The following is a 27,125-nucleotide window of genomic DNA, read 5'->3' as shown; positions in this document are numbered from 1 at the left end:
TTGGACTACTGTCTGTTTCTCTGTCTGGTCTGTCTTGTCTTTTTGTCTGTCTATCTTGTCTGTCTGTCTATCTGGTTTGTTTTTCATTCTCGTCTGTTGGTCTATCTGGTCTGTTTGTCTCTCTGTATGGGTGGTCCTTCGGTCTGTCTTATCTGTCCTTCTGTCAGGTCTGTTTATCCGGCAGGTCCGTCTGTATGTCTGGTTGGTCTTTCTCTCTTATCAGTCTGGTCTTGAAGACCTCCCTACTTAAAGTGGTTAACCTGGGCACCAGGTTTAGGCAACTCAGTATGTATGTAGTGCAGGGTTATCGCTGGAACAATGGTCTAACTAGCCACTGCATCAAGCATCGATGCTTTTGAGCAATGGACAAGGGCGTTTAAAATGAATATATTGTTCTGTATTATTTTTAGCGATTGATTGACACTAGAAAAATAATACAATGATACTCAAATCAGTCTCCCAATGAGAGAGAAAAGTTTGAATGCTATACAGTGGACATGGTCAGATGGGAACCCCATGTGAAAATGACTATATTGTTGGTATGTGTTTAGCGGCGCATGGTATGTAACACTTGAGCACTGGTCTACTCATTCACGGCCTTAAGAATCTATGCTTTGAGCGACAAACATGGCTCTGATGGAATCTTATATTAAAAAAAATATATTGTTGGCACGAGCGTAGTGCAGGATTACCGCTAGACCAACACTGAATAGCAACGGCCTAAAGGCATCAATGCCTTAAGTGGTGAACATGGGCAAGAAAAACGACAATATTATTGGTATATGTTTAGCGATTAATTACCACTAGAGAAACGGTCTAACCATTCAACTCCTTTAAGCATCCGTAATGTAAGCGGTGGGCATAAGCTAGATGGGATGAAAGTCTGACTGTCAGATATTTATTAAGTAATCTAACTCTTTGCAGAACTTTGGTTTGTCTATAGAGCTTGGCTTCAGCTGGGGCAACAGTCTAAACATTCATGACTTTAAGAATCCCTGCTTTAAGCAGTAAATATGGTTTAGAAGGTATCTCATGTGAAAAAAGGAATATATTGTTGGTATGGGGTGTAGAGCAATGTTACCAACTAGAGCAACAGTCTAATTAGCCATGGCTTGTTTGGTATGTATATAACGTGGTATAACGGCTAGAGCAAGTTTTTAGCCATTTACAGTCTTAAGCATCCGTGCTTTAAGCGATGAACAATGTGTATCCCATACAAAACAGGAATATATTGTTGTATGTATATAGCAGAGGACTACCACTATATTAACTGTCTAACCATTCACGGCCTTAAGCAACTGTGCAACTGTGCTGCTCTATTCAGTTGATGAGTGTGCATGTTTATGGAATTTGAAACCTCTAACAAGGAAAGTTTCGTATTAGTTACTCCAATTGGTGTGTCAAACTTTGACAGATAACAACAGTCACTTCTTTCTTGTATTTAAAAGAGAGGCGACAGTTTGGCCTCAATTTGTGTCTGAAATTGGCATCGAATCTAATGAAAATGAGACGAGTTCTTGGCTACTCACCAGTCAGTCTGCTTGATTCAATACCCATGTTGAAAAATATCAAAAGTGTGGTAAATTAATTAAGATTATGAATTTACAATTTTTTATGAGGGGGTCACTATCGAAAAGGAAACTTGAGCTTGTTGATTGGAAGCAGTCGACACGGGCTAAAGTGAATCTAAGTCTAGATGAAGATGTTGTTGGTATTGGCATAGCACATGGCTACCGCTTGAACAATAGTCAAACCATTAACGGCCTTATGTATCTATGTACTCGTTTAGCTGTACTCAGTAGATGACTTTGATTGTGTGTGGAATTGGATAAAACTAACAAGAAAATATGACTAGATTACTAGTGGGAGAACCAAGGAGAGAGGGAGAATGAGAGAGAGAGAGAGAAAAAAAGTGGGAGAGAGAGAGATAGAGAGTGGGAGCTTTAATGTTCCCTTTCTGTTCCGCTTGGTCTTGTCTTGTATGTTGCGATTGTTGTCATGGCAAAGTTGGGATTAGTTACACTATTTGGTGGGTCAAAGTTTGACAGATCAAAACTGTCACTTCTTTCTTGTATTGAGAAGGCAGGCGAGAATTTGGCCCGAATTTATGTATGAAATTGGCAACGATATGGCTTATTGGTCAGTTTTCATTCAGTCTGCTTGATTTCGAGCCCATGTTCCAAAATTGTCCAAAGTGGGTTCAATTAGTTAAAATTATAAATTTGCAACCGGAACCTCTGCCAATAATCCCCAGACCTTATATGTTGGGATCACATACATGTTGTTGGTATTGGAGTAGCACAAGCTAACCACTTGAGCAACGGTCTAACCATTCACGGCCCTAACCATCTGTGCACCAGCGTTGCTGTACTCAGTTGATGAGTGTGATTTTGTGGGGAATTGGATAATACTAACAAGAAAATATGACTAGCATACCAGAGGGAGACCCAAGAAGAGAGAGAGAGAGAGAGAGAGAGGAAGATTGATAGAGAGACAGAGAGGCAGAGAGACAGAGAGGCACAGAGAGAGGGAGTGAGAGAGAGAGCTCTAGTGTTCACTTTCAGTTCCACCTGGTCTTGTCTGGTATGGTTTGGTCTGTTTGTTGTCACTGCAAAGTCTGGATTAGTTACACCAATTTGTGTGTCAAACTTCGACCGATCAAAACTGTCACTTCTTTCTTGTATTGAGAAGTCAGGCGAGAGTTTGGCCCCAATTTATGAATGAAATTGGCATCGATACAGCTTGTCGGTCAATTGTCATTCAGTCTGGTGTTTCTGTCTGGTCTATATGTCTTTCTTGTTTTTCTGTCTGTCTTTATGGTCTATATTATCTATCTTAGCTTATCTGGTCTATCTAATCTGTCTGGCTGTCTGGTCTGTCAGTCTAGTTTTCTGTCTGGTTTGTCTGTTTGTCTGTCGGTTTGTCTTGTCAGTATGTCTGTCTGATGTGTCTGTCTGTCTTTTCTGATTGTCTGTCTGATCTGTATGTGTCTGGTGTATTTGTCGGTCTATTCTGTCTGTCATGTCGGTCGGTTGGTCTTTCCATCTGATTTGTCTGTCCATCTGGTATGTCTGTGTGTCTTGTCTATCTGTCTTGTCAGTCTGTCCAGTCTCTCTGCCTGTTTGGTCTGTCTGTCTGTCTTGTCTGTCTGGATGTCTGTCTTGTCTGTCTGTTTTTCTATTCTTACTGTTTATTTTGTCTCTCTGTCTGTCTGTCTTGCTGATCTATCTGTCTTTCTGCTAAGTCAGTTTGTCTGTCTGTTTGTCTTTTCTGTCTGTACTGTTTGTCTGTCTTGTCTGTTTATGTGTCTGGTCTGTCTATTTGGTGTGTCTGTGTGTCTGTCTGTCTGGTCCATCTTTCTGTCCGTCTGTCTATCTTTTCATTCTGTCTGGTCTGTCTGTCTTTCTTGGTTGTCTGTGTGTCTGATTTATATGTCAGTCTGGTCTGTCTTTCTGTTTAACTTTTCTGTCAGTCTTTCTTGTCCTTCTTTCTGCCTGTCTGTCTGTCTGTCTCTACTGTCTGTCTGTCTTGTCTGTCTGGTTTGTCTTTCTGTCTGGTTATTTTGTATGTCAGTCTGTCTTATCTGTCTGCCTGTCTATGTAATCTGTCTAATTTGTCTGTTTGTCTGTCTCTTCTGTATGTCCTTCTGATCTGTCGGTCTGTTTAGTTTGTTTGTCTGTCTACTCAGTCTGTCCGTCTCTCAGTCTGTCTCTCTTTCTACCACTCCTGTCCGTATGTCCGTCCAGTCTGTTTGTCTGTCTTGTCTGTCTGTCTGCCTGTCTGGTCTGTCGTTCTATATCGTCTTTCTGTTTGTCTGCGTGTCTAGTCTGGTTGTCTGCCATGTCTGTCTATCTGCCATTCTATTCTGTCTGTCTGTCTGTCTAGATTGTGTCTGTCTAGTCTTTTCGTTTGTTTTGTCTGTCAATCTGTCTGGTTTGTCTGTCTATCTGATTTGTCCTTCTGTCTAGTCAATCTTTCTGTCTGGCCCTTCTGTCTGTCCCTTTCTCTGTCTGTCTTTTCTTTCCTGATCTGTCTGTATATCTGTCTGTCACTCTTGTGTGTCTATCTGTCTGTTCTTCCTTTCTCTCTGTCTGTCTCTCTGGTGTGTCTGTCTCTCTGGTCTGTCGGTGTGTCTGGTCTGTCTGTCTGTCTGTCTTATCTATCTTGTTTTACTGTATTTTTGTCTGGTATGTCTGGTGTGTCTAGTTTGTTTATCTCTGTCTGGTCTATCTGATCTGTGTGGTTGTCTAAACTGTCTTGTCTGTCTGTCTGGTCCTTTTGTCTGTCTCATCTGTCTGTGTCTATTGTCTGTCTGTCTGGTGAATATTTCTGTCTTGTCTGTCTGTCTGTCTGTCAGGTCTTTATATATGTCTGTCTAGCTTGTCTGCCTGTCTGATCTTTGCGCTTATCTTGCCTTTCTGTCTGTCTTGTCTGTCCATCTGTCTTGTTTGTCTGTCTGTATGGCTTATCTTTCTGTCTGGTCTGTCATTCTGTCTGTCTCTTTGTCTGACTGGTCTTTCTGGTCTGTCTTTCTATCTTTTTGTCTGTCTTGTCTTTCTGTCTGTGTACTCTTCCTGTCTGTATGTCTGTCTCTCTGGTTTGTCTGTCTGTCTTGTCTGTTTGTCTGTCATGTTGGTCGGTCTGTCTGGTCTGTCTCTCTGTCTCGTCTTTCTGTTTGTCTGGTCTGTCTATCTATTTATCTGGTCTGTCTTTCTGTCTGGTCTGTCAATCTGTCCGTCTGTCTTTCTTTCAGTTTGTCTGGTCGGTCTGTCTTTCCTGGTTGTCTGTGTTTCTGATTTATATGTCTGTCTGGTCATTCTTTCTGTTCTAAATTTCTGTCAGTCTTTCTGGTCCCTCTTTTTGCCTTTCTGTCTGCTCTGTCTGTCTGTCTTATTGTCTGTTTGTCTCTATTGTCTGTCTTTCTGGTCTTTCAGGTCTGTCTTTCTGTCTGATTTGTTTGTATGTCAGTCTGTCTGTTTGTCTATCTGTCTTAGCTCTCCTCAAGTCTATCTAATTACTTTGTCTGTTTGTGTGTCTCTTCTGTATAACCTTCTGGTCTGTCTGTCTGTTTAGTTTGTTGTTCTGTCTACTCAGTCTGTCTGTCTCTCAGTATGTCGGTCTTTTTTTCACTCTTGTCCGTATGTCTGTCCAATCTATTTGTCTGTCTGTTCTGTCGTTCTATCTCGTCCTTGTGTCTGTCTGCGTGTCTAGTCTAGTTATCTGCATTGTCTGTCTGTCTGTATGTCTAGTTTGTCTGTCTGTCTGTCTAGACTGTCTGTATATCTGTCTTGTCTTTTTGTTTTTCTCGTCCTTGTGTCTGTCTAGTCTTTTTGTCAGTCTGGTCTGTCCATCTCTCTGGTTTGTCTGTCTTTCTGGTTTGTCCTTCTGTCTAGTCAATCTTTCTGTTTCGTCCTTTTGTCTGTCTCTTTCTCTGTCTGTCTGTTCTATTCTGATCTGTCTGTCTGACTTTTCTGTCTATCAGTTTGCTCTTCCTTTCTCTCTGTCTGTCTTTCTTGTGTGTCTGTGTGTTTGGTCTGTCTGTGTGTCTAGCCTGTCTGTCTGTCTTTTTTATCTTGTTTTTCTCTCTGTCTGTCTGGTATGTCTGGTTTATCTAGTTTGTTTATCTGTGTCTGGTCTATCTGATCTGTGTGGTTGTCTAAACTGTCTTGTCTGTCTAGTCTGTCTGTCTTGTGTGTCTGTGTGTCTTGTCTGTCTATCTGGTCTGTATGTCTGTCTAGTCTGTCTGTCTGTCTCTCTGGTCTCTCTGCCTGTCTGTCAAGTCTGTATGCATGTCTGTCTTGTTTGTCTGCCTGTCTGATCTTTGTGCTTATTTTGTCTGTCTGTCTGTCTTGTCTGTCCATCTGTCTGGTTTGTCTGTCTGTCTGGCCTGTCTTTCTGTCTAGTCAGTTTTTCTGTCTGGTCCTTCTGTCTGTTTTTCTTTCTGTCTGTCTGGTCTTTCTGTCTCTCTACTCTTCCTGTCTATCTGGCAGTCTCTCTGGTTTGTCTGTCTGTCTTGTCTGTTTTTCTGTCTTATTTGTCAGTCTGTCTGGTCTGTCTGGTTGTCTTGTCTTTCTGTTTGTCTGGTCTGTCTATCTTGTCTGTTTGTGTTTATTGTCTGTCTGTTTTTCTGGTCTTTCTGTCTTTTTCGTCTATTTGTCTGTCCAGTCTGTCTGTCTAGTCTTGTCAGACAGGTCTTATGTCTGTTTTTCCGTCTGTCTGGTCTATCTGGTCTGTCTGTTTGCCTGTCTGGGTTCAATATCTGTCTTCTCTGTCTGTCTTTCTGATCTATCTGTCTGTCTGGTCTTTCTCTCTGTCTTGTCTTTCTGTCTGCCTTTCTAGTCTTTCTAGTCGTTCTAATCCTTCCGGTCTCTCTGGTCTTTCTGTCGTGTTTGTCTGTCTATCCGCTCTTCCTGTCTGTCCAGTCTGTCTATCTGTCTGTCTGGTCTACCTGTCTGTCTTGTGTGTCTGTTTGTCTCGTTTGTCTTTTCTTCTGTCCGTCTGGTCTGTTTGTCTGTCTTCTCTGTTTGTCCTTATGTCTGGTTTTTCTTCCTGTTTAGTCTGTCTATCTGTCATTTCTTTCTGTCTGTCTGATCTGTTTGTCTGTCTTGTCTGTTTTTGTGTTTGGTCTGTCTGTCTGTCTATTCTTTCTGTCTCTCTAGTCTTTCTGTCTGTTTTCTGGCTGTCTGTCTGATCTGTCTGTCTGTTTTGTCTATTTTTCTGTCTGGTGTGCCTGTTTGTCTTGTCTTTCCGTCTCTCTAGTCTTTCTGTCTGTCTTGTCTTTCTGTCTGCCTTTCTTGTCTGTCTAGTCGCTCTAATCCTTCCTGTCTCTCTAGTCTTTCTGTCTTGTGTGTCTGTCTATCCACTCTTCCTGTCTGTCCAGTCTGTCTATTTGTCTGTCTGTTCTACCTGTCTCTGTTGTGTGTCTGTTTGTCTCGTCTGTCTTTTTTTCTGTCTGTCTGGTCAATTTGTCTGTCTTATCTCTTTGTCTGTGTGTCTGGTTTTTCTGCCTGTTTAGTCTGTCTATCTGGCTTTTCTGGCTGTCTGTCTGATTTGGTTGTCTGTCTTGTCTGTTTATGTGTTTGGTCTGTCTGTCTGTCAGGTCTATCTGTCTGTTTTGTCTATTTTTCTGTCTAGTCTTTCTTTTTGTCTTGTCTTTCTGTCTGCCTGTCTTGTCTGTCTAGTCTGTCTAATCTGTCTGGTCAATCTGGTGATTCTGTCTTGTGTGTCTTCTGTCCGTTCTTCCTGTCTGTCTGGTTTGTTTTTCTGTCTGTCAGTCTCTCTGTCTGTCTTGTCTGTCTGCGTGTCTTGTCTGTCTATCTGTCTGCATGTTTGGTTTGTTTAAGTGTCTTAATTGTCTGTCTTTCTTTTCTATCTGTATATCTTGTCCATCTGTCTGTCTGGTTTGTCTGATTTATCTTATATTCTGGTATTTCTGGTCTGTCCGTCTGTACGGTTTCACTGTCTTTGTTTCGGCCTGTCTAGTCTGTCTGTCTGTCAAGTCTGTTTGGTCTATATGTCGGTCTATCTGTCTGTATGGTATATCTGTCTCTATGATTTGTCTGTCTTTCTTAACATCGAGATCAGACAGACCGGAGTAACACATAGACGAGACAGACCAGAAAGACCAGACAGCCAGATAAAAAGACAAAGCATACATTCTTTATGTGTTTGGTATGTCTATATATCATGTTGGTCTGTCTGTCTTGCATGTCTGTCTTGTCTGCCTGTCTCCCTGGTATGTCTTTCTGTATGGTCTCTTCGGTTGTCTGGTCTCTGTGTCGGTCTGTATTGTCTGTCTTGTTTGTCGAGTCCGTTTCTCTGTTTGGTCTGTCTGTCTCTCTGGTCTGTCTGTCTATCTGGATCTCTGGTCTCTCTGTCTGTCTGTCTTTCTGTCTGGTGTGTTTTTCATTATCGTCTGTCTTACTATCATGTATTTCTGTCTGTCTGTATGGTCCCTATGTCTGTTTGGCCTGTCTGTCTTTCTGGTCTATCTGGTCTGTCTCTCTGTAGGGGTGGTTTGTCTGTCTGTCTTGTCTATCTGTCAGTCAGGTCTTTTTGTCCGTCTGGTCCGTCTGTATGTCTGGTCGGTCCTTTTCTCTTGTCAGTCTGGTCTTCTGTCTGTTTTTCTGTCAATTTGTCTGTCTGGTCTGTCTGTCTCTCTGTCTGGTCTGTTGTTCTATCTCGTAGTTCTGTTTGTATGCGTATCTAGTCTGGTTGTCTGCCATGTTTGTCTTTCTGTCTGTCTAGTCTCTCTCTCTGTCTGTCTAGATTGTCTGTATGTCTGTCTTGTGTTTCTGTCTTTCTCGTCTTTGTGTCTGTCTAGTCTTTTCGTCTGTCTGGTCTGTCCATCTGTCTGGTTTGTCTGTCTATCTGATTGGTCCTTCTGTCTAGTCAATCTTTCTGTCTGGTCCTTCTGTCTGTCCCTTTCTCTGTCCGTCTGTTCTTTTCTTATCTGTCTGTCTATCTGTCTGTCTCTCTCGTCTGTCTATCTGTCTGCTCTTCCTTTCTCTCTGTCTGTCTCTCTGGTGTGTCTGTCTGTCTGGTCTGTCGGTGTGTCTATACTGTTATTTCTGTCTTATCTATCTTGTTTTTCTGTCTGTCTGTCTGGTGTGTCTAGTTTGTTTATCTGTGTCTGGTCTATCTGGTCATTGTGGTTGTCTAAACTGTCTTGTCTGTCTGTCTGGTCCTTTTGTCTGTCTTGTCTGTCTGTGTATCTTGTCTGTCTGTTTGGTCTGTATGTCTGTCTGGTCTCTCTGTCTGTCTGTCTTGTCTGTCTACCTTTCTGTCAGGTCTTTATATATGTCTGTCAAGCTTGTCTGCCTGTCTGATCTTTGTGCTTATCTTGTCTGTCTGTCTGTCTTGTCTGTCCATCTGTCTGGTTTGTCTGTCTGTATGGCTTGTCTTTCTGTCTGGTCTGTCTATCTGTCTGTCTCTCTGTCTGACTGGTCTTTCTGTCTATCGTTCTGTCTGTCTTGTCTTTCTGTCTGTGTACTCTTCCTGTCTATCTGTCAGTCTCTCTGGTGTGTCTGTCTGTCTTGTCTGTTTGTCTTTCTTGTTGGTTGGTCTTTCTGGTCTGTCTCTCTGTCTTGTCTTTCTGTTTGTCTTGTCTGTCTATCTATCTGTCTGGTCTGTCTCTCTTTCTGGTCTGTCAATCTGTCTATCTGTCTATCTTTCAGTTTGTCTGGTCCGTCTATCTTTGTTGGTTGTCTGTGTGTCTTATTTATATGTCTGTCTGGTCAGTCTCTCTGTTTTACTTTTCTGTCAGTCCTTCTGGTTCTTCTTTTTGCCTGTCTGTCTGCACTGTTTGTCTGTCTTTTTGTCTGTCTGTCTCTATTGTCTTTCTGTCTGGTCTTTCTTGTCTGTTTTTCTGTTTGGTTCGTTTGTGTGTCAGTCTGAGTATTTGTCTATCTGTCTTAGCTCTCCTCAAGTCTATCTAATCACTTTGTCTGTTTGTCTGTCTCTTCTGTATGTCCTTCTGGTCTGTCTGTCTGTTTAGTTTGTTGTTCTGTCTACTCAGTCTGTCCGTCTCTCAGTCTGTCGGTTATTCTTTCAGTCTTGTCCGTATGTCTGTCCAGTCTGTTTGTCTGTCTGTTCTGTCGTTCTATCTCGTCTTTCTGTCTGTCTGCGTGTCTAGTCTGGTTGTCTGCCTTGACTGTCTGTCTAGTTTGTCTGTCTGTCTGTATATCTGTCTTGGCTTTTTGTTTTTCTCGTCTTTGTGTCTGTCTAGTCTTTTTGTCTGTTTGGTCTGTCAATCTCTCTAGTTTGTTTGTCTATCTGGTTTGTCCTTCTTTCTAGTCAATCTTTCTGTCTAGCCCTTCTGTCTGTCTCTTTTTCTGTATGTCTGTTCTTTTCTGATCTGTCGGTCTGTCTTGTCTGTCTATCTGTCTTGCTCTTCCTTTCTCTCTGTCTGTCTCTCTTTTGTGTCTGTCTGTCTGGTCTGTCGGTGTGTCTAGTCTGTCTGTCTGTCTTATCTATCTTGTTTTTTTTGTCTGTATGTTTGGTATGTCTGGTGTGTCTAGTTTGTTTATCTGTGTCTGGTCCATCTGATCTGTCTGGTTGTCTAAACTGTCTTGTCTGTTTGTGTGTTTGGTCCGTCTGTCTGTCTGGTCTATCTGTCTGTCTTGTCTCTCCGTCTGTGTGTCTGATTTTCCGTCTGTCTTATCTGTCTGTCTATCTTGTCTGTTTGTGTTTATAGTGTGTCTGTCTTTCTGGTCTTTCTGTCTGTTTCGTCTATTTGTCTGTCCAGTCTCTCTGTCTATCTTGTCTGTCAGTCTGTTGGGTCAGTTTGGTCTGTCTGTCTGTTTGGTCTGTCAATGTATCTGGTCTGTCTGTCTAGTTTTGTCAGACAGGTCTTATGTCTGTTTTTCCGTCTGTCTGGTCTATCTGGTCTGTCTGGTTGTCTGGTCTGTTTGCCTGTCTGGGTTCAATGTCTGTCTTGTCTGTTCGTCTTTCTGATCGATCTGTCTGTCTGGTTTTTCTCTCTGTCTTGTCTTTCCGTCTGCCTTTCTAGTCTTTCTAGTCGTTCTTTTCCTTCCGGTCTCTTCCTGTCTTGTTTGTCTGTCTATCCACTCTTCCTGTCTGTCCAGTCTGTCTATCTGTCAGTCTGGTCTGCCTGTCTGTCTTGTGTGTCTCTTTGTCGCGTCTGTCTTTTTTTCTGTCCGTCCTGTATGTTTTTCTGTCTTCTCTGTTTGTCTGTATGTCTGGTTCTTCTGCCTGTTCAGTCCGTCTCTCTGTCTTTTCTGGCTGTCTGTCTGATCTTTCTGTCTGTCTTGTCTGTTTGTGTGTTTGGTCCGTCTGTCTGTCTGGTCTATCTGTCTGTTTTGTCTATTTTTCTGTCTGGTGTGTCTGTTTGTCTTGTCTGTCTGTCTTTCTGGTCTTTCTGTCTGTCTTGTCTTTCTGTCTGCCTTTCTTGTCTGTCTAGTCGCTCTAATCCTTCCAGTCTCTCCGGTCTTTCTATCTTGTGTGTCTGTCTATCCGCTCTTCCTGTCTGTCCAGTCTGTCTATTTATCTGTCTGGTCCGCCTGTCTGTCTTGTGTGTCTGTTTATCTCGTCTGCCTTTTTTTCTGTCCGTCTGGTCTTTTTGTCTGTCTTCTCTGTTTGTCTGTGCGTCTGGTTTTTTCCTGTTTAGTCTGTCTATCTGTCTTCTCTGACTGTCTGTCTGATCGGTCTGTCTGTCTTGTATGTTTATGTTTTTGGTTTGTCTGTCTGTCAGGTCTATCTGTCTGTTTCGTCTATTTTTCTGTCTGGTCTTTCTTTTTGTCTTGTCTTTCTGTCTGCCTGTCTTTTCTGTCTGGTGTGTCTGATCTGTCTGGTCAATCTTGTGTTTCTGTCTTGTGTGTCTTCTGTCCGTTCTTCCTGTCTGTCTGGTTTGTTTTTCTGTCTGTCAGTTTCTCTGTCTGTCTTGTCTGTATGTGTGTCCTGTCTGTCTGTCTGTCTTCATGTTTGGTTTGTTTCAGTGTCTTAATTGTCTGTCCTTCTGGTCTATCTGTATGTCTTGTCCGTCTGTCTGTCTGGTTTGTCTTATTCTTTGGTATGTCTTTCTGTACGGTCTCTCTGGTTGTCTGGTCTGTGTGTCTGTCTGTCGGTCTGTATTGTCTGTCTTGTTTGTCTAGTCCGTTTCTCTGGTTGGTCTGTCTGTCTCTCTAGTCTGTCTGTCTATCTGGATCTCTGGTCTCTCTGTCAGTTTGTCTTTCTGTCTGGTGTGTTTTTCATTATCGTCTGCCATGTTATCCTGTTTTTATGTCTGTCTCTATGGTCCGTATGTCTGTTTGGCCTGTCTTTATGTCTGGTCTATCTGGTTTGTCTCTCTGTAGGGTTGGTTTGACTGTCTGTCTTGTCTGACAGAGAAGAAAGACAGAACAACCAGACACAAAGACAGCCAGACAAGACAGACAGACAGACAGACCAGAAAAACAGAAAGAAAAGACAGACAGGCAGACCAGACAGACAAGAAAAGAGACAGACTAAACAGACAGGCAGACAAGACAGACAGATAGACAGACCAGAAAACAGAAAGACAAGACTGACAGACAAGACAGACAGAAAGACAAGAAAGACAGACAGACAGACAGACAAACTAGAGAAACAAACAGACAGGAAGAGCAGACAGACAGTCAGTCTGTGTATCTTGTCCGTCTGTCTGCATGTTTGGTCTGTCTCTCTGTCATGTCCGTCTTTTTGTCTGGTATGTCTGATCTTTGTTTTTGTCTGGTCTTTCTGGTATCTCTGTCTGTCTGGTCTGTCTATTTTTTTGTCTTACCGTCTGGTCTGTCTTTCTGTCTGTCTGGTCTGTTTGGTCTATCTATCTCTCTCTCTCTGTCTGCATGGTCTATCTGTCCCTATGGTCTATCTGTCTGTCTTGTCTGTCTGTCTGAAAGAACGACAGACCATAAAAACAGAAAGACAGACAAGACAGACAGACATTCAAGACAGACAAACAGACTGGACAGACGTATGGACAAGACTGATAGAAAGTCGGACAGACTGACAAACGGAAAAACAGAGCAGACAGACAAAAAATCCAAATAGACAGATAGCCCAGATAAAAGTGACAGATAAACAGACACAGCAGACAGATTAGACAGGCATAAAGACAAGACAGACAAACAGACCAGACAGACAGACAGATAGGACTGACAGAAAGATATACAGACTGAGAGACGGAGAGACAGAGCAGACAGAAAAACAAACCAAACAGACAGAGAGACTAGATATACAAACAGAAGAAACAGACAAACAGACAGAGTAGACAGATTAGACAGACAGGCAGACAAAAAAAAAAGACAGACAAACAAACTGACTGACAGATAAAAAACCAGACAGAAAGACAGACCAAGCAGACCAGGCAGATAGACAGAAGAGGCAGACAGACATAAGAGACCGACAGACAGACAGACTGACAGAACAGACAAACAGACTGAGAGACAGACCAAACAAACAGACATCCCAGACAGAAAGACAGGCCAAGACATACGTGTAAACCAGATACACAGACAACCAAGAAAGACTGACAGACCACACAGACAGAGATATTGAAAAGAAAGACAGAAAGACAGACAGACAGACCAGATAAACAGACCAGACACATAAACAGACCAGACACATAAACAGACAAACAGACCAGACAGACAAGACAAACAGACAGACAGACTGACTTAGTAGAGAGACAGATAGACCTGAAAGACAGCCTGACACACAGACAGACGAGACAGATACACAGGGAGACAAAACAGACAGAAGGACAAGATAGACAGACAGATTTGACAGACAGACAAGACAGACAGACAGACCGGACACACCGACAAACCAGACAGACAGACACACTGGTAAGACAGATAGACAGAAAGGAAGAGCAGCCAGACAGACAGACAAGACAAACTGACAGATACATAGACATACCAGAAAAGACCTGACAGACAGAGTTAGAGAAACAGACCTTAGGACCAGGCAGAAAGACAGACTAGACAGAAAGACAATGCAGCCAGACCGACAAATTAGACAGACAGACAGACTAGACATACACAAGGACTAGACAGACACAAGGGTCAGGCAGACAGACAGACATTACAGATATACAGACAGACTAAACAGACTAGACAGACAGGCAGAGAGACAAGACAGACAGACAAACAGACCATTCAGACCACACAGACATATAGACGAAAAAGAAAGACCAGACAGACAGACAGACCATACACGCAAACAGACAACACAGACAGACAGATCAGACAGACAGGCATACCAGACAGAAAAATAGACAGACCAGACAAACAGAAAGACAAGACAGACAGACAGACCAGAAAGACAGAGTGACAAGACACAGCAGATAGACAGACCAGAAAAACAGAAAGAAAAGACAGACTGACAGACAGACAGTCAGTCTGTGTGTCTTGTCTGTCTGTCTCCATGTTTGGTCTGTCTCTGTGTCTTGTCCATCTGTGTATCTGGTATGTGTGATCTTTGTTTTTGTCTGGTCTTTCTGGTCCGTCTGTCTGTTTGGTCTGTCTATTTTTTGTCTCTCCGTCTTGTCTGTCTGTCTGTCTGTCCGGACTGTTTGGTCTATCTGTCTGTCTCTCTGTCTGCATGGTCTATCTGTCCCTCCGGTCTATCTGTCTGTCTTGTCTTTCTGTCTGAAAGAACGACAGACCATACAGACAGACAGACAAGATATACAAACATTCAAGACAGACAGATAGACTGGACTGACGAACGGACAAGACTGATAGAAAGTCAGACAGACTGACAAACGGAAAAACAGAGCAGACAAACAGACAAACAAAACAGACAGACAGCCCAGATAAAAGTGACAGATAAACAGACAGAGCAGACAGATTAGACAAACAGAAAAGACAGGCATACACACAAGACAGACAGACAGACAAACAAACAGACTGACAGATAAAAAAACCAGACAGAAAGACAGACCAGGCAGACCAGAGAGATAGACAGAAGAGACAGACAGACAGAAGAGACCGACAGAAAGACAGACTGATAGAACAGACAAACAGACTGAAAGACAGACCAAACAAACAGACATCCCAGACAGAAGGAAAGACCAGACAGACGTATAAACCAGACAAACAGACAACCAATAATAACAGACAGAACAGACAGACAGAGAGATTGACAAGAAAGACAGACAGACAGACAGACAGACCAGATAAACAGACCAGACACATAGACAGACAAGACAACCAAACAGATCAGACAGTCAAGACAAATAGACAGACAGACTGACATAGCAGACAGACAGATAGACCAGAAGGACAGACTGACAAACAGACAGACCAAACAGACACACAGGGAGAAAAAACAGACAGAACGACAAGATAAACAGACAGATCGGACAGACAGACCGAAAAACTGGACACACCGACAGACCAGACAGACAGACAAACTGGAGAGACAGATAGACAGAAAGGAAGAGCAGCCAAACAGACAGACAAGACAAACAGACTGATAGATAGACAGATCAGAAAAGACCAGATAGACAGAGGGAGAGAAACATACAGGAGGACCAGGCAGAAAGACAGACTAGACAGAAAGACAAAGCAGCCAGATCGACAAATTAGACAAACGGACAGACCACAGACACACAGACAGACAAGACAGAAATAAAGACAAGATAGAACGATGGACAAGGCAGAGAGACAAGACAGGCTGATAGACCATAGAGACAGACAGAAAGACTGACAGAAAGACATACAAACTGACAGACAGACAGATAGAGCAGACAGACAAACAAACAAAACAGACAGACAGGCTAGACAGACAGACGGAAAAGACATACAGACAGAGCAGACAGACCAGACAGACAGAAAGACAGACAGAGCAGACAGATTACAGACAGATAGACAAAATGAGTAGACAGACACAACAAACAGACAGACAGAAAAGACAGACATACGGACAGGCATGAAAGACAGGAAGCCTATCACTGTAATACTTAAATATAAAATTCAACGCATAAAAATCACGTAATCCAGCTGCAGGCATTATATTTAAATCTCTTTACAGAGACCTCAATGACTCCAGGCTCCCAACACCACAAAGCCTCGGATAGTATTATTCTGGATCACACAGATTGGACGAACTATTGAAGGAAAAGTACCAAGCCCAATCGACGAGCAATACAAAATGTAAGGGTGAATCAGGGAAAAGTATAACAATAGTAGAGCATTCGGGGGAAAAATGTTTTAATTAAAATGTTTTAATAAAATGTTTTAATGTTTTAATTTGCGCATGATACCTAAGCTACATGACAATATTTTCTAAACTGACTTCACATGATCTTTAAATGATATGGTCTCATCAATATCATTTCCTAGGTAATTGGTGAATCTTTTTCGTTTAATAATTCCCCGCTCCGAAATCTTTCTGTCGTGTTTGTCTGTCTATCCGCTCTTCCTGTCTGTCCAGTCTGTCTTTCTGTCTGTCTGGTCTACCTGTCTGTCTTGTGTGTCTGTTTGTCTCGTTTGTCTTTTCTTCTGTCCGTCTGGTCTGTTTGTCTGTCTTCTCTGTTTGTCCTTATGTCTGGTTTTTCTGCCTGTTTAGTCTGTCTATCTGTCATTTCTGGCTGTCTGTCTGATCTGTCTGTCTGTCTTGTCTGTTTTTGTGTTTGGTCTGTCTGTCTGTCTATTCTTTCTGTCTCTCTAGTCTTTCTGTCTGTTTTCTGGCTGTCTGTCTGATCTGTCTGTCTGTTTTGTCTATTTTTCTGTCTGGTGTGTCTGTTTGTCTTGTCTTTCCGTCTCTCTAGTCTTTCTGTCTGTCTTGTCTTTCTGTCTGCCTTTCTTGTCTGTCTAGTCGCTCTAATCCTTCTTGTCTCTCTAGTCTTTCTGTCTTGATGTCTGTCTATCCACTCTTCCTGTCTGTCCAGTCTGTCTATTTGTCTGTCTGTTCTACCTGTCTCTGTTGTGTGTCTGTTTGTCTCGTCTGTCTTTTTTTCTGTCTGTCTGGTCAATTTGCCTGTCTTATCTCTTTGTCTGTGTGTCTGGTTTTTCTGCCTGTTTAGTCTGTCTATCTGGCTTTTCTGGCTGTCTGTCTGATTTGGTTGTCTGTCTTGTCTGTTTATGTGTTTGGTCTGTCTGTCTGTCAGGTCTATCTGTCTGTTTTGTCTATTTTTCTGTCTAGTCTTTCTTTTTGTCTTGTCTTTCTGTCTGCCTGTCTTGTCTGTCTGGTCTGTCTAATCTGTCTGGTCAATCTGGTGTTTCTGTCTTGTGTGTCTTCTGTCCGTTCTTCCTGTCTGTCTGGTTTGTTTTTCTGTCTGTCAGTCTCTCTGTCTGTCTTGTCTGTCTGCGTGTCTTGTCTGTCTATCTGTCTGCATGTTTGGTTTGTTTAAGTGTCTTAATTGTCTGTCTTTCTTTTCTATCTGTATATCTTGTCCATCTGTCTGTCTGGTTTGTCTGATTTATCTTATATTCTGGTATTTCTGGTCTGTCCGTCTGTACGGTTTCACTGTCTTTGTTTCGGTCTGTCTAGTCTGTCTGTCTGTCAAGTCTGTTTGGTCTATATGTCGGTCTATCTGTCTGTATGGTATGTCTGTCTCTATGATTTGTCTGTCTTTCTTAACATCGAGATCAGACAGACCGGAGTAACACATAGACGAGACAGACCAGAAAGACCAGACAGCCAGATAAAAAGACAAAGCATACATTCTTTCTGTGTTTGGTATGTCTATATATCATGTTGGTCTGTCTGTCTTGCAAGTCTGTCTGGTCTGCCTGTCTCCCTGGTATGTCTTTCTGTATGGTCTCTTCGGTTGTCTGGTCTCTGTGTCGGTCTGTATTGTCTGTCTTGTTTGTCGAGTCCGTTTCCCTGTTTGGTCTGTCTGTCTCTCTGGTCTGTCTGTCTATCTGGATCTCTGGTCTCTCTGTCTGTCTGTCTTTCTGTCTGGTGTGTTTTTCATTGTCGTCTGTCTTACTATCATGTATTTCTGTCTGTCTGTATGGTCCCTATGTCTGTTTGGCCTGTCTGTCTTTCTGGTCTATCTGGTCTGTCTCTCTGTAGGGGTGGTTTGTCTGTCTGTCTTGTCTATCTGTCAGTCAGGTTTTTTTGTCCGTCTGGTCCGTCTGTATGTCTGGTCGGTCCTTTTCTCTTGTCAGTCTGGTCTTCTGTCTGTTTTTCTGTCAATTTGTCTGTCTGGTCTGTCTGTCTCTCTGTCTGGTCTGTTGTTCTATCTCGTAGTTCTGTTTGTCTGCGTATCTAGTCTGGTTGTCTGCCATGTCTGTCTTTCTGTCTGTCTAGTCTCTCTGTATGTCTGTCTAGATTGTCTGTATGTCTGTCTTGTGTTTCTGTCTTTCTCGTCTTTGTGTCTGTCTAGTCTTTTCGTCTGTCTGGTCTGTCCATCTGTCTGGTTTGTCTGTCTATCTGATTGGTCCTTCTGTCTAGTCAATCTTTCTGTCTGGTCCTTCTGTCTGTCCCTTTCTCTGTCCGTCTGTTCTTTTCTTATCTGTCTGTCTATCTGTCTGTCTCTCTCGTCTGTCTATCTGTCTGCTCTCCTTTCTCTCTGTCTGTCTCTCTGGTGTGTCTGTCTGTCTGGTCTGTCGGTGTGTCTATACTGTTATTTCTGTCTTATCTATCTTGTTTTTCTGTCTGTCTGTCTGGTGTGTCTAGTTTGTTTATCTGTGTCTGGTCTATCTGGTCATTGTGGTTGTCTAAACTGTATTGTCTGTCTGTCTGGTCCTTTTGTCTGTCTTGTCTGTCTGTGTATCTTGTCTGTCTGTTTGGTCTGTATGTCTGTCTGGTCTGTCTGTCTGTCTGTCTTGTCTGTCTACCTGTCTGTCAGGTCTTTATATATGTCTGTCAAGCTTGTCTGCCTGTCTGATCTTTGTGCTTATCTTTTCTTTCTGTCTGTCGTGTCTGTCCATCTGTCTGGTTTGTCTGCCTGTATGGCTTGTCTTTCTGTCTGGTCTGTCTATCTGTCTGTCTCTCTGTCTGACTGGTCTTTCTGTCTATAGTTCTGTCTGTCTTGTCTTTCTGTCTGTGTACTCTTCCTGTCTATCTGTCAGTCTCTCTGGTGTGTCTGTCTGTCTTGTCTGTTTGTCTTTCTTGTTGGTTGGTCTTTCTGGTCTGTCTCTCTGTCTTGTCTTTCTGTTTGTCTTGTCTGTCTATTTATCTGTCTGGTCTGTCTCTCTTTCTGGTCCGTCAATCTGTCTATCTGTCTATCTTTCAGTTTGTCTGGTCCGTCTGTCTTTCTTGGTTGTCTGTGTGTCTGATTTATATGTCTGTCTGGTCAGTCTCTCTGTTTTATTTTTCTGTCAGTCTTTCTGGTCCTTCTTTTTGCCTGTCTGTCTGCTCTGTTTGTCTGTCTTTTTGTCTGTCTGTCTCTACTGTCTTTCTGTCTGGTCTTTCTTGTCTGTCTTTCTGTTTGGTTTGTTTGTGTGTCAGTCTGAGTATTTTTCTATCTGTCTTAGCTCTCCTCAAGTATATCTAATCACTTTGTCTGTTTGTCTGTCTCTTCTGTATGTCCTTCTGGTCTGTCTGTCTGTTTAGTTTGTTGTTCTGTCTACTCAGTCTGTCCGTCTCTCAGTCTGTCGGTTATTCTTTCAGTCTTGTCCGTATGTCTGTCCAGTCTGTTTGTCTGTCTGTTCTGTCGTTCTATCTCGTCTTTCTGTCTGTCTGCGTGTCTAGTCTGGTTGTCTGCCTTGACTGTCTGTCTAGTTTGTCTGTCTGTCTGTATATCTGTCTTGTCTTTTTGTTTTTCTCGTCTTTGTGTCTGTCTAGTCTTTTTGTCTGTCTGGTCTGTCAATCTCTCTGGTTTGTTTGTCTATCTGGTTTGTCCTTCTTTCTAGTCAATCTTTCTGTCTAGCCCTTCTGTCTGTCTCTTTTTCTGTATGTCTGTTCTTTTCTGATCTGTCGGTCTGTCTTGTCTGTCTATCTGTCTGCTCTTCCTTTCTCTCTGTCTGTCTCTCTTGTGTGTCTGTCTGTCTGGTCTGTCGGTGTGTCTGGTCTGTCTGTCTGTCTTATCTATCTTGTTTTTTTTTGTCTGTATGTTTGGTATGTCTGGTGTGTCTAGTTTGTTTATCTGTGTCTGGTCCATCTGATCTGTGTGGTTGTCTAAACTGTCTTGTCTGTTTGTGTGTTTGGTCCGTCTGTCTGTCTGGTCTATCTGTCTGTCTTGTCTCTCCGTCTGTGTGTCTGATTTTCCGTCTGTCTTATCTGTCTGTCTATCTTGTCTGTTTGTGTTTATAGTGTGTCTGTCTTTCTGGTCTTTCTGTCTGTTTCGTCTATTTGTCTGTCCAGTCTCTCTGTCTATCTTGTCTGTTGGTCTGTTGGGTCAGTTTGGTCTGTCTGTCTGTTTGGTCTGTCAATGTATCTGGTCTGTCTGTCTAGTTTTGTCAGACAGGTCTTATGTCTGTTTTTCCGTCTGTCTGGTCTATCTGGTCTGTCTGGTTGTCTGGTCTGTTTGCCTGTCTGGGTTCAATGTCTGTCTTGTCTGTTTGTCTTTCTGATCTATCTGTCTGTCTGGTTTTTCTCTCTGTCTTGTCTTTCCGTCTGCCTTTCTAGTCTTTCTAGTCGTTCTTATCCTTCCGGTCTCTTCCTGTCTTGTTTGTCTGTCTATCCACTCTTCCTGTCTGTCCAGTCTGTCTATCTGTCAGTCTGGTTTGCCTGTCTGTCTTGTGTGTCTCTTTGTCGCGTCTGTCTTTTTTTCTGTCCGTCCTGTCTGTTTTTCTGTCTTCTCTGTTTGTCTGTATGTCTGGTTCTTCTGCCTGTTCAGTCCGTCTCTCTGTCTTTTCTGGCTGTCTGTCTGATCTTTCTGTCTGTCTTGTCTGTTTGTGTGTTTGGTCCGTCTGTCTGTCTGGTCTATCTGTCTGTTTTGTCTATTTTTCTGTCTGGTGTGTCTGTTTGTCTTGTCTGTCTGTCTTTCTGGTCTTTCTGTCTGTCTCGTCTTTCTGTCTGCCTTTCTTGTCTGTCTAGTCGCTCTAATCTTTCCAGTCTCTCCGGTCTTTCTATCTTGTGTGTCTGTCTATCCGCTCTTCCTGTCTGTCCAGTCTGTCTATTTATCTGTCTGGTCCGCCTGTCTGTCTTGTGTGTCTGTTTATCTCGTCTGCCTTTTTTTCTGTCCGTCTGGTCTTTTTGTCTTGTCTTTCTGTTTGTCTGGTCTGTCTACCTGTATGTCTGGTCTGCTTTTCTGTCTTGTTTGTCTGTTTGTCTTGTCTGTCTGGTGCTTCTTTCTGTCTGATCTGTTTTGTCTGTCTGTCTGTCTTGTCTCTCCGTCTGTGTGTCTGATTTTCCGTCTGTCTTATCTGTCTGTCTATCTTGTCTGTTTGTGTTTATAGTGTGTCTGTCTTTCTGGTCTTTCTGTCTGTTTCGTCTATTTGTCTGTCCAGTCTCTCTGTCTATCTTGTCTGTCGGTCTGTCTGGTCGGTTTGGTCTGTCTGTCAGTTTTGTCTGTCAATGTATCTGGTCTGTCTGTCTAGTTTTGTCAGACAGGTCTTATGTCTGTTTTTCCGTCTGTCCGGTCTATCTGGTCTGTCTGGTTGTCTGATCTGTTTGCCTGTCTGGGTTCAATGTCTGTCTTGTCTGTTTGTCTTTCTGATCTATCGGTCTGTCTGGTTTTTCTCTCTGTCTTGTCTTTCCGTCTGCCTTTCTAGTCTTTCTAGTCGTTCTTATCCTTCCGGTCTCTTCCTGTCTTGTTTGTCTGTCTATCCACTCTTCCTGTCTGTCAAGTCTGTCTATCTGTCAGTCTGGTTTGCTTGTTTGTCTTGTGTGTCTCTTTGTCTCGTCTGTCTTTTTTTCTGTCCGTCCTGTCTGTTTTTCCGTCTTCTCTGTTTGTCTGTATGTCTGGTTCTTCTGCCTGTTCAGTCCGTCTCTCTGTCTTTTCTGGCTGTCTGTCTGATCTTTCTGTCTGTCTTGTCTGTTTGTGTGTTTGGTCCGTCTGTATGTCTGGTCTATCTGTCTGTTTTGTCTATTTTTCTGTCTGGTGTGTCTGTTTGTCTTGTCTGTCTGTCTTTCTGGTCTTTCTGTCTGTCTTGTCTTTCTGTCTGCCTTTCTTGTCTGTCTAGTCGCTCTAATCCTTCCAGTCTCTCCGGTCTTTCTATCTTGTGTGTCTGTCTATCCGCTCTTCCTGTCTGTCCAGTCTGTCTATTTATCTGTCTGGTCCGCCTGTCTGTCTTGTGTGTCTGTTTATCTCGTCTGCCTTTTTTTCTGTCCGTCTGGTCTTTTTGTCTGTCTTCTCTGTTTGTCTGTGCGTCTGGTTTTTTTGCCTGTTTAGTCTGTCTATCTGTCTTCTCTGACTGTCTGTCTGATCGGTCTGTCTGTCTTGTATGTTTATGTTTTTGGTCTGTCTGTCTGTCAGGTCTATCTGTCTGTTTCGTCTATTTTTCTGTCTGGTCTTTCTTTTTGTCTTGTCTTTCTGTCTGCCTGTCTTTTCTGTCTGGTGTGTCTGATCTGTCTGGTCAATCTTGTGTTTCTGTCTTGTGTGTCTTCTGTCCGTTCTTCCTGTCTGTCTGGTTTGTTTTTCTGTCTGTCAGTTTCTCTGTCTGTCTTGTCTGTCTGTGTGTCCTGTCTGTCTGTCTGTCTTCATGTTTGGTTTGTTTCAGTGTCTTAATTGTCTGTCTTTCTGGTCTATCTGTATGTCTTGTCCGTCTGTCTGTCTGGTTTGTCTTATTCTTTGGTATGTCTTTCTGTACGGTCTCTCTGGTTGTCTGGTCTGTGTGTCTGTCTGTCGGTCTGTATTGTCTGTCTTGTTTGTCTAGTCCGTTTCTCTGGTTGGTCTGTCTGTCTCTCTAGTCTGTCTGTCTATCTGGATCTCTGGCCTCTCTGTCAGTTTGTCTTTCTGTCTGGTGTGTTTTTCATTATCGTCTGTCTTGTTATCCTGTTTTTATGTCTGTCTCTATGGTCCGTATGTCTGTTTGGCCTGTCTTTATGTCTGGTCTATCTGGTCTGTCTCTCTGTAGGGGTGGTTTGACTGTCTGTCTTGTCTGACAGAGAAGAAAGACAGAACAACCAGACACAAAGACAGCCAGACAAGACAGACAGACAGACAGACCAGAAAAACAGAAAGAAAAGACAGACAGGCAGACTAGACAGACAAGAAAAGAGACAGACTAAACAGACAGGCAGACAAGACAGACAGATAGACAGACCAGAAAACAGAAAGACAAGACAGACAGACAAGACAGACAGAAAGACAAGAAAGACAGACAGACAGACAGACAAACTAGAGAAACAAACAGACAGGAAGAGCAGACAGACAGTCAGTCTGTGTATCTTGTCTGTCTGTCTGCATGTTTGGTCTGTCTCTCTGTCATGTCCGTCTTTTTGTCTGGTATGTCTGATCTTTGTTTTTGTCTGGTCTTTCTGGTATCTCTGTCTGTCTGGTCTGTCTATTTTTTTGTCTTACCGTCTGGTCTGTCTTTCTGTCTGTCTGGTCTGTTTGGTCTATCTATCTCTCTCTCTGTCTGCATGGTCTATCTGTCCCTCTGGTCTATCTGTCTGTCTTGTCTGTCTGTCTGAAAGAACGACAGACCATACAAACAGAAAGACAGACAAGACAGACAGACATTCAAGACAGACAAACAGACTGGACAGACGTATGGACAAGACTGATAGAAAGTCGGACAGACTGACAAACTGAAAAACAGAGCAGACAGACAAAAAATCCAAATAGACAGATAGCCCAGATAAAAGTGACAGATAAACAGACACAGCAGACAGATTAGACAGGAATAAAGACAAGACAGACAAACAGACCAGACAGACAGACAGACAGGACTGACAGAAAGATATACAGACTGAGAGACGGAGAGACAGAGCAGACAGAAAAACAAACCAAACAGACAGAGAGACTAGATATACAAACAGAAGAAACAGACAAACAGACAGAGTAGACAGATTAGACAGACAGGCAGACAGAAAAGACAGACAGACAAACAAACTGACTGACAGATAAAAAACCAGACAGAAAGACAGACCAAGCAGACCAGGCAGATAGACAGAAGAGGCAGACAGACATAAGAGACCGACAGACAGACAGACTGACAGAACAGACAAACAGACTGAGAGACAGACCAAACAAACAGACATCCCAGACAGAAAGACAGGCCAAGACATACGTGTAAACCAGATACACAGACAACCAAGAAAGACAGATTACAGACAGAAGCCTATCACTGTAATACTTAAATATAAAATTCAACGCATAAAAATCACGTAATCCAGCTGCAGGCATTATATTTAAATCTCTTTACAGAGACCTCAATGACTCCAGGCTCCCAACACTACAAAGCCTCGGATAGTATTATTCTGGATCACACAGATTGGACGAACTATTGAAGGAAAAGTACCAAGCCCAATCGACGAGCAATACAAAATGTAAGGGTGAATCAGGGAAAAGTATAACAATAGTAGAGCATTCGGGGGAAAAATGTTTTAATTAAAATGTTTTAATAAAATGTTTTACTGTTTTAATTTGCGCATGATACCTAAGCTACATGACAATATTTTCGAAACTGACTTCACATGATCTTTAAATGATATGGTCTCATCAATATCATTTCCTAGGTAATTGGTGAATCTTTTTCGTTTAATAATTCCCAAAAATAATTCCCAAGAAAAAAACAAAATTTGACTTACGTATATTCAGCTCAAGGTGGTTTATTTCAAGCCATGTACATATCCTGCTCATTTCTGCATTTATCATTGACTTGAGCAGTTGTTCTTTAGGGGCAACACCCACCAAGGTTGTATCATCAGCAAATAAAGGCATAGTAACCTGGGTCTTATTCGGCCCGTTGTCAACAAAGTCGTCAGTTCTGGGCAGAACTTTTACAACCTTCGACAGATCATAAAAATTAAAATTAAAAATTAATAAAAATTAAAAACAGAGTCGGACCCAGTAAGGATCCTTGGGGAAGTCCCTAATTAACAACATTATTATACAAAAATCCTTCTGAATTGACATACTGCTGTCTATTTTTAAGTTGACTGCAAAGCAAACCCTATGTAGCACCCCTTAATCCATAAAATTCAAAAAAAAATTTAATATTTGATGGTCATTAGTGTCAAATGTCTTAATTAAGTCCATTAATACACCAGCTACCCTAAACTTTTTATCAAGAGCATCATTAATTATAGTTTTAATAAATGAAATTGTCATTTCTGTTGTTTTACCCTGCCAGAAACCAAACTCATTTGGATCAGACAAGAGAGACCAGAAAGATACACAGACAGACCAGAAGAGCAGCTACTCTGCTAATCTAGGACCACCAGTTACTCAAAGCTTTTTATCAAGAGCATCATTAATAATAGTTTAATAAATGAAATCGCCATTTCTGTTGTTTTACCCTTCCTGAAACCAAACTTATTTGGCTGTAGAATTTTACGATACACACAGATACAGATAGATAGACAGACCAGACAAACAAAGAGACAGGGCAGAAAGGAAGACCAGACAGACAAGCCAACAAGACAGACAGAAAGACCAGAAAGAGAGACACGCCAGAGAGACAGACAGACAGACAGAAAGATATACAGAGAGACCAAAAAAACTGATATTCTGCTACTCTTAGACCACTAGCTACTCTGAGCTTTTTATCAAGAGCATCATTAATTATAGTTGTAATAAATGAAGTCGTCATTTCTGTTGTTTTACCCTTCCCGAAACCAAACTGATTTGGATATACAATTTTATGACGCTCCAAGTCCTCATAAATTTTAATATTAATAAATTTTTCCAAAACTCTTGAAACAACGGGTAATAATGAAAGATAGACGAGACAAATAGATCGGACAGATAGACACACTAGACAGACGGACAGACAAGACAGATAGACCAGACACACAGACATACAAAACGGACAGACAAACAAGATGGAAAAACTGACAACACCGACTGGACAGACAGACCAGATGAACAAACATAACAGACACACACAGATCAGACAGACCATCAGAAAGGACAGAAAGACACATCAGACAGTCAGACTGACAAGACAGACAGAGAGACCAGACAGACAAACCAAACTGACAAACCAGACAGACAGACGAGAGAGACAGACAGATGAGATAGACCAGATATGATAAGATAGATAAGATAGACCAGACAGACAGACAAAGACAAACCTGGAAGACCAGACCGACCAGACAGACATGAAGACCAGACAGAGAGACAAGACACACAGACAAAGAAGACAAACAGAAGGACCAGATAAACAGACAGACCAGACAGACAGACAGACAGACCAAATAGACTGACAGACAGACTTTAGATACAAACTAAACAGACAGACAGATTAGACCGACAGAAGAAACAGATCGACAAAAGACACATAAGGACCGATGTAAATACAACAGAAGTAAAAGTAAAAACATTATTGTGAAGAAACAGTGGATTGTGAAGTAAGAGTAAAAAAGTAAAAACATTACGCCTCTAAAACACCATGAATTACTACTACTACTACTACTAATAACTCACTGCAGCACCAAGCCGCCTGAGGCCAACACAGCTACGCACGCTCCTCCTCCAACCTAATCTATTTAAAGCCTCCCTCTTTACACCCTCCCAGGAAGTTCCCATTTCCTTTAAATCCTTATTTATGACATCCTCCCAACCCAGACAAGGACGACCTGCTTTCCGTGTAGCCCCAGACGGTTGGCCAAAAAGGACAATCTTCGGTAATCTGTCATCCTTCATCCGTAGAACGTGGCCTAGCCATCTCAACCTTTCTTTCATTATAGCCCCAGAAAGCGGGATTGAACCACACTTTTCGTACAACCTACTGTTTGAAATACGGTCAGTCAGCCGGGTACCCAGAATAATCCGTAGGCAATTTCTCTGGAAAACATCTAGTAAATTTTCATCTGCTTTTCGGAGTGTCCATGCTTCAGAGCCATATTTGACCACTGTCATCACTGTAGCTTCCAATATTCTAATCTTGGTTTGTAGGCTTATCTTTCTATTCTTCCAAACTTTTTTTAACTGTGAAAAAACACCCTGAGCTTTAGCTATTCTACTTTTAACATCTTCACTGCTCCCACCATCTTTACTAATAATACTACCAAGGTAACTGAAGCTCCCAACCTGATCAATCTTTTCGTTACCTAAGGTCACCTGTTCATCTTCACTTATTCCTAACCTTAGTGACTTAGTCTTCTTAACATTAATTTTCAAGCCTATTTTAGCACCCTGAACTCGTAAAACCTCTAAAAATTCATTCATTTTGCTCACACTTTCATCTAATATGCTTAAATCATCAGCATAATCTAATTCCAGGAGCGTTCTTCCTCCCCATTTGATTCCATGGTCTCCAATTGCCTTTCCTGTGCTCCTTAAGACGAAGTCCATCAAAATGATCCATATAAAGGGGGATAGAACACAACCCTGCTTAACTCCTGATTTAATACAAAACCAGTTGCTAACCTCATTTCCTACCTTAACCGCAGCAGTATTATTCTCGTACATAGCGCAAATCACTTTAATGTATTTTTCTGGTATACCATATAACGATAAGACCTTTGTTAACGCTGTTCTATCAACAGAATCGAAAGCTTGCTCATAATCGATAAAACTAAGGACCAAAGGTGTTTGACAACGAAGGGACTTCTCAATTATTAACCTAAGAGTGAAAACATGGTCGACACATCCTCTACCTTTTCTAAAAAAAAAAAGTAAAAACATTACACCC

The sequence above is a fragment of the Artemia franciscana genome, chromosome 1 (genome assembly GCF_032884065.1).
Source record: "Artemia franciscana chromosome 1, ASM3288406v1, whole genome shotgun sequence".
Classification (NCBI taxonomy): Eukaryota; Metazoa; Arthropoda; class Branchiopoda; order Anostraca; family Artemiidae; genus Artemia; species Artemia franciscana.
Note: the sequence above shows the minus strand (reverse complement) of the source record.